The sequence below is a fragment of the Oryzias melastigma genome, linkage group LG10 (genome assembly GCF_002922805.2).
Source record: "Oryzias melastigma strain HK-1 linkage group LG10, ASM292280v2, whole genome shotgun sequence".
Taxonomy (NCBI): Eukaryota; Metazoa; Chordata; class Actinopteri; order Beloniformes; family Adrianichthyidae; genus Oryzias; species Oryzias melastigma.
The window spans coordinates 16,939,073-16,949,183 of record NC_050521.1 but is presented as its reverse complement, the minus strand read 5'-3'; the positions used below and the strand labels follow the sequence as shown (position 1 = coordinate 16,949,183).

Sequence of the window (10,111 nt, the reverse complement as noted above, 5' to 3'; positions counted from 1 at the left end):
AATCCTTTGGGGCATCAAGTGTTTTTCCAAATAACCGTGCATACTTGTCAGCATCACCTAAAGCACATATTGAATAGAAAAAAACAGATTCGATTATAATGTGAATGCGGACTGAAGTATGCATGCACAAAAACAAACTTGTGCGCCCGCAGAAAAGCTCAAGGGGCCAAGCAGGCTTGTGCAGACAGCTCATACATGCACGCCCATGTGTCCAAGTGGCTGGCAGGCTGTTGCTGCATTTATTGTGGAGTCTGAATAGTGGGCAGATTTGCAAGCAAGAAAGAGATGCAAAATGTGTGCCACAGTGTTTGCTACTGCTAATTTTCTGTCAGGTCACTAAGTCTGGATAGACTAAGCAGCAAGGGATTAACAGCCAACACAGAGGACTTCTGGAAGCGCAGGCGGTCCCCTAAAACAGATAAATCGAGTGCATATAAAACACACATATATAAACAATGCTCACACACACACACAGCATGCAGCAAATTTTCTATGCACAGTGAACACAGATTCACCGCATCTCCAGAGGCCTCATCACTCGAGCCAAAACACTGCAGCAGCATACATCTTTGATATCACTTTTTAAACCTATTACATCGTATGGCTAGCTCCAGCCTCGCAAAAGGATTCTCTCAATAGAATTACCTGCATAAATAAACCATAAGCAAATCCCAAATAGTGCACACAAAAGGCAAAAAAAAGGTACACACGAGCCCAGGCATCTACACACACCTCAGAGACAGATATCAAAGCAGTACATTGTACATAATGTCATTTGAATATAAAAGGAAAATCCCTGGTCTTGTGATGAATTCAAAGTATTTAGCCCACAGGATAGAAACAGCGTGAAGGAGACAAAAAAAGAAAGGAGTGAAGCAACAATATTGTAAACTTTTCACAAGCAACTCTGCTAATCCTACGATTTGACTGTAAGTATGCAAATCAGAGTTAAAATGTTCATATAATCTAAAAATAATTTTGGTTTAAAACATGATTTTAAAAAAACGACTGCAGGGATTTGTTCCAAATAAAAGCGAGCTGCCAAAAACCTCTTCTTTTGCCTTTTTCGACACAAAACCTGGCTCTATAATTGTGTGAGCCACCGAGGCCGGTCTAAAGACAAAAGGTGATGCTGGATTGTGACAGACGGATATCTGGGAGTCCTTCAGACGTGGCAGGCAATATCCAGGTACAGAGAGGGTGTGACTTTGGCGGCGTTTATCGCTGACTGTGAGCAAATGATTCACATTCAGCAAGACATCAGCTTCTGGAGCGATGGTCTCTGTCCAATCTGACAGTGAATCCAACAAATGTGACCAAAAAATGTGTACTAAAGCAAAATCTCTGACATTTAATAAAAAAGGGGACTAGCGAGAAAGTCCTACAGTAAATTTCTTGCATTAAATCAGTGAAAAACAATAAAATACTAAAAATCCATGAGGCCACTTAAATAAAAGTTAATCTAATCAAAAACCAGGAAATAGCTTAATTGTATTATTTCAGATATCAGATAAATGCTGTAAGATTTCTGCCTTGACTTCAAACTGGTGTAAAAACATGTATTGGTATTTTTGACAACACCGTCTGAACGCATGTGGTTACTGTGGCAACCCCGCACGTGCAGGTTGCGCTGGTGTGACAGCACTGCCTCATTCCATGGCATCACAACTCAACAGGTTTGTATTGAGAAAAAAAAATAACATATTTCGTCTGCCAGGAGTGTGCACTGATCAGCCCATCAACCATGTGCAAAGGTCCACCAACACAGCTCTGACCTGAATCGGCTCGGCGGGTGTGTTGATAGGAGAGGTGTTACATCCCTGCAATCGCTGCAAGTTCATTCAATAATTTATCAGATGTAGCCATTATTTCTCAAAGCTTGTTGATGCTAAACAGTACGTTTTATTCATTTTATTTTAAATAGATCTGGAGAACCGGGGGTTCGGACAGCTTTTATGTCCTCCAACGGAGTACAGTAAAACCCCCAAACAGGCTGTCACGTTCACTGATTCACAAATACCTACTTCACTGTGTATTACATTAATGACGCATATCATTAAACTTCATCTCAGGCTGATGACCACTCTGCAACACACACACAAAAAGCTCACTCAACGGCTCGATTCCTCTTCTGCAGAGGCAAAACAAAAACCAGCACACACTTCAGAGGAGCTAATCAGTGTCTGTTTGCATTGTCTCGTTCTCCAAGAACACAGCACTCACAAGATGCTTGGGAAATTAAATGGATTTTATTTGCCGCATCTGAACACATTAAGCTTCGGCACATAACAGGGGTTTGTGTCGACGTCAGTCTGGGTTTAAATTTGGAGAACAGGCGATTTGTACATTTGAGAAACTAAGATGTGTTATTACAAATTACAGAAAATAGTACATGCACATAACATTTCATTTCTATAAGGCTTTGATCATATTTGCATCCATTTTTCTTTCCTTGACTTGGATTGAGTATTTCTTTAACAATTCAAGTCCAAAAATTAAGTTTTATTTGTCTGATTTTAGGGATTTGTAAAGTCAGTCCAACTTTAGCTTTGATCACTCCAACAAAACTAGTATTTTTGATCTTTTTAACAAGTTCTTTTAATATATTCTCATGATGAATGGCATATATAAAGAAAATTAAGCTTAAAATTGCATCTTTGAGTATATCTTCCTTCAAATAGATGAGAATCAGTTGGAAAAGGCTTGCAACTCTGATGTATCCACTTACAGACAAATAGATCCATGAACGTCTTTGTTTTCGCCGTCTGAGCTGGAGTCTGGTTCAAAACTGTACGACTGCATAGCTCCAATATTCCTCAAAATGTTTGTTGCAATAGTAATGTTTGGTTGGGGGTGTGGCGGGCTGTAAGCTAACAGGAGAGAGCGTAAACAGGTGTATGATGGGAAATGGGGGGTTGCATGCACAACCAAACTGCTGCTGCTTTGCAGAAATATTTTAGGCTGATTTTGGTTAAAATCGGCATAATCATAACTGAAAGACCACTGAGAATGCTTTTACAATAAATCAAAAGATTACCAAAGAGGGACTTTAAACTCTGACGTTTCTAAATAAACTATAGTGAGGATTTAAGTTCAGTATAACCCTTTGATGGTAGCATTGTGTGATAACTGACCTAAAATGATCATCAACACAGTGGAAATCTGAATTTTTTTTAGTAAATCCACAAATCCAAAACTCAGAGGATTTACAAAACACTGCCAGAATCCTATGAAGCTTTGAGGAACTAAGTGATGAATTAGCTCCTTTTATCAGCAGCGGCTGCACTGAGGTGCACATTTGACTCCTTGTGGGGAGCGTTTTACTGGCTCAGATGTGATATATGCGCGAGCCGTGTTCTGACAATGTCGCTGAATGATGACTAGAGGAAATGGGTTAGAGGAGCAGTGAGAGTAGCGAGTTGAAAAATGTGTGTTTGTGCACGGCGGAGCGGCACAACGCCGCTGCGTGCTGCTGTCATGGGTGAGGCGAGAATAAATGTCAGGCCCACATCCTGGCCCTTCAAGACTCTTAATGCTACAATTAGCTACTTGCTTATGACAGCAAAGACTGGGTCACTGTCACAATGTAAAATACACAGTGCGGCGTTGGAGTTGCGTAAGAAATGACAGGAGGCAAAAAAAAAAGCAGAAAATTGTTACTGAGATGTGCTGCAGCCAACACACTGAGAAACAAGTGAGTTTACACACAGCTGTACATCCTAGAAGTCAAGGAGCAGTGGTACACACTTCATACTCTCTCCTGTGATGCATTTGAAATGAGAGGTCCTAATTATTATTTCCATTGTGCCCCACTCCTGTGACAAGGACCACTAACAGTGAATGATTATAATTACTATCAGTAGTAAAGCAGCAGCAATACTGTTGTATCATCAAGAAGATAACGAGAGTCAGATGTAACTTCATGCAGTACACGCCCAGGTATCCTCTGACTGCTAGGAGCGTTTCTATCGATTTTATTGGCGATTCGATTCATATCATTTTTGGTTGAGGGTACAATTTATATCGGTTAATTTTGAACGATCCGATCCAACCAAATTTTGAATAGGGCTGTCACTGTTAGGCGACTAATCGACTTTTAAAACAGTCGTTGACGAATTTAATAGTTGATTAGTCATTACTTTATATTATATGGAGTCGGAGTGGAGTAAAGTTAAAATTTATAATGGCATTATAGTAGCCTTTTGGACTATATTGGCATTTATTAAGGGTTTTAGGTTTTTTTTGGAGTTTAGCTAATATTTCATTAACATGCTAGCTTTTTTTTTAGCTAACTTGGGCTCTTTTTTGTTTTTTAGGCTGTTTTGGAATCTATATTTCAGCTGCATGCTAGATATTTTGGCTAATTTGGGCTTTTTTTGTTTTTTAGGTTAATTTGTCATTTAATACTTCGGCTGGCTATCAGCTTCAGCAACTTCACCTCCCAAATTCACAATTTTAGTTATCAATTTTAGCATCTTCAGCGGCCAAATTCAGCTAACAGCATTCACACTAGCACTATCGCATGTAATGCTATATATCTAGTTTTAGTTTAGTTTAAAGCTAATGATGGTTAAGATTTGTGCTTTACATCCACTTTGCGCATGACCTGTTTAGTCGACTAATAATTATAAAAAAAATTCTGATTAGTCGACTATTAAAATAATCGTTTATGGCAGCCAAAATACTGAATGGTTCAGGTAAAGTTTTCCAGATTTCTTGTATTTCTGGCAATATTATCAAGTGTAAATTTAATGTGTATGAACAAGAATTAATGGTAAATCCATTCACATTTTAGTTTCATAAAGTCCAGGCCACTGTTGCTCTTCCATGTCAAAATAGAACATTATTAGAACATTATACCACAATGTAGGGTCACAAATTTCAGTTACCACATATTGGACCTAAATAAAGCTACAATTCCTCAATTCCAGTGATATATTCTCATATTGATACTTATTTATTTTATTTTGAAGAGATGTTTTAATAGTATCGGCTGATCTGACTAGCAACCTACCTTGACGGATCGATCTGGTTGGATTTTAGGAATATAGTTATAATAATTGTTACACCACAACTGACTGTTAATAAATAATTAAATAAAATAAAGCATCTTTGGTCAGCTGACTGCATCTGCATTATCCTGAGGCTATGAGGGAGCAGCCGCTGGATTCAATTATTGTTTGAAAAGGGCACAAACGGCAACCGTCTGCATAAACGGTGATGCAATTAAAAGAGACGAGTTCCAGCAATCCCCTATACGGACGTGGATTTCTACAAACTCGGGCGGCGAGAAAGGCCTAATGCAAAGCACAGTCTGTCTTGTGCTTATACATAAATTCACAACATTATTTGGCGTGGAAAACAAGCCTGTCTTAAATGGCTGGTAATTATGTACAGAAGCAAATAAAGAGCCGGTTTCTTTTGGAGGCACTGGTGGCTTGTTAAGTGGTGAACAGACAAAACAGCGTTTAGAAAATGAAAGGTGCAGGGAAACATTCAGGGCACAGCAAGCTTCGCTCCCATTAGAAATGAATCAGACTTTCTCTTTCTTTTTTTTTTTTTTTTCCGGCTGGCTGCAATGGAGGGATGCAACCTGAACCCCACCCCCTTACAACCTCCCACAACACCATCATCACAAACAGTAACTATGTCTGTCCCTTTTTTCTTCGGTCCGCTCACACCGCGCTCTGTCCAGCCCTTCTTCTAATCTTCTCACCCCCTCCACCCCTCCTAGTTTTGCTGCTTTTAACGTGCACCCTGCAAGGTTTTGCTCCCTTTTTCTTCATCAACCCCTCCACATCACCACTTTCCTTATTCTGTTCCTAGTTATATGTGTGCATATATATTAGTGTGTGCTATCCAATGTGACCAAAAAAACATGTTTAAATTAGACTAGGAGCACTGCAGACAAGGGGAATCTATTAGTGCTATTATATAACAAAAAGCAGTGCTGTTATTGCCACTATGTGTGCCATTACAAAGGAAATAACACATAGAAGTACACTGTATGAAACCAATTAAAATCCAGCCCTGTCATATATAGTTTCCTCCCTTTCCAAGTCATGCTGAGGAACGTGCGGTTTTTACACCGCTCCTTGCACCTGTGCCCTTTCCCATCGAGTCCCCACCTCTTTCTCAAATTTCTCAGCATTTCATCTCGATATGAGCTTCGAGGATCCCGCGAGTTGAAATTCAAGGGGACCCGGGAGAGTGCGAGCGGGACCGGGGAAATTTCACATTATCTATCCATCTGCAATATAAGAGGGGGGGTTCTGATGTGGAAGCAGGAAATGAGCTGTGAACATCAAGCCTGCCTGCTCACAGTCCCAGTGGCCACCAGCCTACATACTGAGATCAAGTAGGCAATGCGGCGAGAGGTTTAATAGACACCGCTTTAATTGGACTTTTATTTGTTAATGGCTGGAATCCTGATGCATTACTTTAATTATCGTGGCAGAACTAATTCATGAACACAAAAACGAGGCGGGGCCTGCCACTTGAATGGCATCCAAACGGTGTCTCCATCCTGCTTCCCTTCAGAGGGAAATCTCTGTTACGACACGTCTGATAGCGTAAAAATCCTCTTAACAAGCCATGAATGAATCCACATTCTTTTTTTTTTTTCCTCCCTCCCCAAGATTTTCAAATGAGCCGGGGCCCACCCATATCCTATATGTGAGCATGTTTGCTCAGCCCTCAGAGCGCAGCGCCGCCCTCATAGGTTTGGCTGCTGCTATGGGAAGCGGCGGGGGCTCTGCTAACAACCACACTTAGACCAATCAACTGCTCCGTCAATGCCAAAGAGCAGCCAATGAACGCAGAGCTCCTTAATGTCTCCCTGATTGCATTGTTTTGAATTCATTACATCACTCTGGTGTAACAGTTCTGCCTCTCTGCTCATACTGACACACATCTACCAAAAAGGGGACATTCTTAAAAGTATTGTTTGCCTGTCACTTACAGATGTTGTTTTTTTTTTTCTTACTCTTCCTCCCAACTGCTGTGTGTGCATCTCAGCGAGAGCGAGCAGAATGTGTACATTTACGAGCGTGTGAGCACAAATGTGTGTGCCTTGCTGGAACAGCTCCTGTCTGGGGGGCAGAGCAGACAGCAAAGAGCTCAGCAGCAGCCCGGGTCCCCCAGGAAATGCTGCAGCTCCCTCCTCACGGCCATGAAAAGCAATCAGAGCCTAGCCTTCTCCCCTGGACTTACTTCTGCCTTTAATTACAGAAGTCAGCAGCCGCAGCAGCAGCACAGAGAAAGACTGCCTCCGCTGGGCCGCAGCCACCATGTCACAGCCCAAACACTGGGGCTGCAGGCCTGACACGAAGTGTCCCGAAACAGTTGAGTCGGTCCTGACAGGCTACAGGATGACAGGGGCTGAGGTGTCTGCAAGAGTGAGGAGACAAACTGGTGGCAGAATAGCCTTCTCCAAACTCAAAAGGGGAAGTTAAAAACACAAAAACGAGGATGTATGACCCCACTGGACATCTTCTCCATTGTGGTGTAATCAGATGCATAAAAATGAATCAATGAATGGATTTATATCCCTATGATCCAACCAGATCCATCTGTCTGAGGAAAGTTATTAATGAAATCGACCTATATCATCGTATAATCGTTTCAATTATTTTTATTTAGGAAAATACCATTTGGATTGGAAGATGGTAGGTTTATTTGGTAATACTTTAGATAGGGTGCTGCAAAAAAATAAAAAATAATGTTGGTAGAGATAGTTAATACATTTGTTAAACGTAGGAGTCGTATTAATTTGGTCTTTGTAGACAATGGTCTCCTTTAGATATTAATGAATCTTACTATCTAATAAACCTCATTCGGCTTATTGTGATGATAAATGTCTTACTAACACCTATAAACACATTAATAAACGTTATTAATAAAGCTTGTTAAAGAATATTATTATCAAGTGTTACCATTTATTTTACTATATTATAAAAATGACAATACAGTGGACAACACACGTGTGATGGCAGCAAAAAAATGATCAAACCATCATCACTTTTTGAGCATAGAGGTATAATGATCTAATAATGTCCCGTTTGTTTTATTTTGATCAACAGGGGCAGAGTACACGTATGTCACTGGTTTGTTTTTGACGGCATCAGTGGGTGCACACACTGTTCGGCTAAGTTCTGACATGTTGCAAATCACTTTGTTTGTATTTGTGGTCACTCGATTTGTGTTTCTCCCAGGGTTTTTGTTTACTTCCTGGTTCTTTAGAGCACTTCCCAAATCCAGGAAGTCCAGTGGACCCACTTGTGGTTTTGGTTTCCTTTGACATATGTGTTTTAAATGCAGATTTGTGCCTCCAAATTGCTGATTTGGAGACATGTTTTTATTAAATTTGTTTCTTAGGATATTTGTTTGATTTTGATAAGTAATTTGGTTGGTTTGGTGAATTGGTGAAACCAACCACCTATAAAACAAAACCTCTTTTCAAGATGGAGGCCTTCTTTTTCTTGTGTGGTTTCCACGTGCATATACTGTCCCTGAAAAATGACATAAAAAGAAGAGAACCTTGACTTTTATGTGGACAGTGGTTTGTTTTTCTGACAACAACAGTGGGCTTAACTTTATGAAACTAAAATATTAATGGATTTGCCAATAATTCTTATTTACTTGTTTGTTTACACTTGATTATCTTGCCAGAAATACAGTGAATCTGGAGAACTACACCAGCATTGTTCAGTAACCAGGTATATATCTCTGTAACACTAGTTTAATTTTTGACTATAGACGTCTTGGATCAATTTTAGGTCATCAAAATGAATCACTACACCTCTACAAGCATATAAAGTGCCCAAGTAAAGAGACAACGGACAAGGACCACGCCAACCAGCAGTACAATTATGACTCCCCAGCACCATAGCAGGGTCCTGACATGTTCCTCAGGCGTGGACAAGCCCAAAATGTGATGCTCAGACTCACATAAAGGGAGCGGAGCTGTGGTGTTGTGATGTGTCACTGGGCTCAATTTCTCACCCAATTTAAACTGAAAAGAAAATTACACTTTAGTGAAAGCACAGAGAGTGACCAAGGAGGGACGCTGTACACAAATCACCCTGCAATGAAAGCTATCGTACTTTCCAAAAGTGTGATTATTAAACACGCCTTCAAAGGCAATATTAACAACCACATCGAACCATTTTATCCCTCTTTTAGGCATATTTTGATCTAATCGGTGCACTGGAGGAGGAAAGTTACCCCCTGACTGCAGCAAGTCTTATACAAATCAACCAAAACAAAGCAGGGGTGTCATCACTTTGACTGTGCATGTCCCTGTAGCTGCCTGAGACATCCAGTAAACATCCAGTCATGAAGACACACTGCTCTAGTGACCCCACAGTGCAGGCATTTACGCACGGCCTGTGAGGCTGCGCGGCGCGCCGCTGCGGTGACGTTCAGGCCAATTCGGGAAGAATTTCTTCTGTGAATCGCCACATCACGGTGGAGGGGCCTATGGCTGTAAGAGGATGCGTTATCCCATTAGGTCTCATTCATGAATCATTCATTAGTGTGGATTATTCGCCACAATTCACCCATTCGGGGTTTTTTTTAACCCCTCCTGATTTTTTTTTTTTTTTCGGGAGGGGGGCGCAAATCTGCCCAACGCTGATTCAAGATGACGTCCACAGGCCAGTGTTTGTCTCCAAAGCATGCCCGAAATCTCTGCAACACACGTGTGATCCGCGTCTCAAACGCATTTGCGAGCCTGAAGCGAACATTTGGGGAGAGTGGGGGCCCCCTTTTTTCTTTCTTTTTCTTTTTTTCTCCTTTGCAGGCATCGATGGAGCAGAGACGCAGGAAATGTAGGCTACGACAGCTGTCCCAAGGAGGCACGGCTGCGTCTACTCCGCACGCACGCTGCGCGTCCCTCTTTGGATGAAAATGTCCGATCAGAGCAGATGAGAGAAAGAAAGCAGGGATCGGGGAGGATGAATCAAGCTGTCATGTGCCAACAAAATACGCAAACACACACACATCCGCGCGCGCGCATAATAGAGATTTCAGTGCCTACCTCCGGAGCGCGCAAAGTGTGATTTTTCTCTCGATGGGATCCTCCTCGGCTGGTCAGTTTCAGAGATGCGTC

At 41.3% G+C, this 10,111-nt stretch overlaps 1 protein-coding gene across 1 annotated transcript in view; it reads right to left on the bottom strand.

The window, feature by feature from the left end:
- The window catches only part of nexmifb (neurite extension and migration factor b), a 66,405-nt gene extending 56,294 nt beyond the window's left edge, over positions 1–10,111 (bottom strand). The window contains exon 1 of the mRNA XM_024283516.1: positions 10,040–10,111. The gene's annotated coding sequence lies outside the window, so the exon portion shown is untranslated. The remainder of the gene's footprint in view (positions 1–10,039) is intronic.